The sequence below is a fragment of the Carcharhinus amblyrhynchos genome, chromosome 1 (genome assembly GCF_965287045.1).
Source record: "Carcharhinus amblyrhynchos chromosome 1, sCarAmb.v2.hapA, whole genome shotgun sequence".
NCBI classification, from domain to species: Eukaryota; Metazoa; Chordata; class Chondrichthyes; order Carcharhiniformes; family Carcharhinidae; genus Carcharhinus; species Carcharhinus amblyrhynchos.
In genome coordinates this window covers 33,932,917-33,933,616 of record NC_137324.1, presented here as the reverse complement: position 1 = coordinate 33,933,616, position 700 = coordinate 33,932,917, and positions in this window count along the sequence as shown.

Below are 700 nucleotides of genomic sequence, written 5' to 3'. Positions count from 1 at the left end.
TTTTTTGAAGTAGCTTGTGACAGAGCCTACTAGGGAGCAGGAAATTCTGGATTTGGTGATGTGTAATGAGGCAGACTTGATTAGGGAACTTAAGATGAAGGAGCCCTTAGGGGGCAGACCACAATTTGATAGAATTTACCCTGCACTATGAGAGGGAGAAGCTGGAATCAGATGTAACGGTATTACAATTAAATAAAGATTACAATTAAATAAAGGTAACTACAAAGACATAAGGGAGGAGCTGGCCAGAGTTGATTGGAAAGGGACCCTAGCCGGGAGGACAGTGGAACAGCAATGGCAGGAGTTTTTGAGACTTATTTGGGCGGCACAACAGAAATTCATCCCACTGGTGAGAAAACATGATAAGGGGAGGGCAAGCCATCCATGCCAATGTGGGAAGTCAAGGACAACATAAAAGCAAAAGGAAAACATACAAAGTGGGGAGATTAGTGGGAAGCCAGAGGAGAGGACAACTAAACAAGCAATAAGGGGAGAGAAGATGAAATATGAGTGTAAGCTAGCTGGTAGTATCAAAGAAGATAGGAAGAACTTATTTCAATATATAAAAGGAATGAGAGAGGCAAAAACAGCCATTGGACACTGGAAATGAGACTGGAGAAGTAATAATGGGAAACAAAGAAATGGCAGAGGAACTGAATATTACTTTGCATCAGTCTTCACAGTGGAAGACACCAGTGGG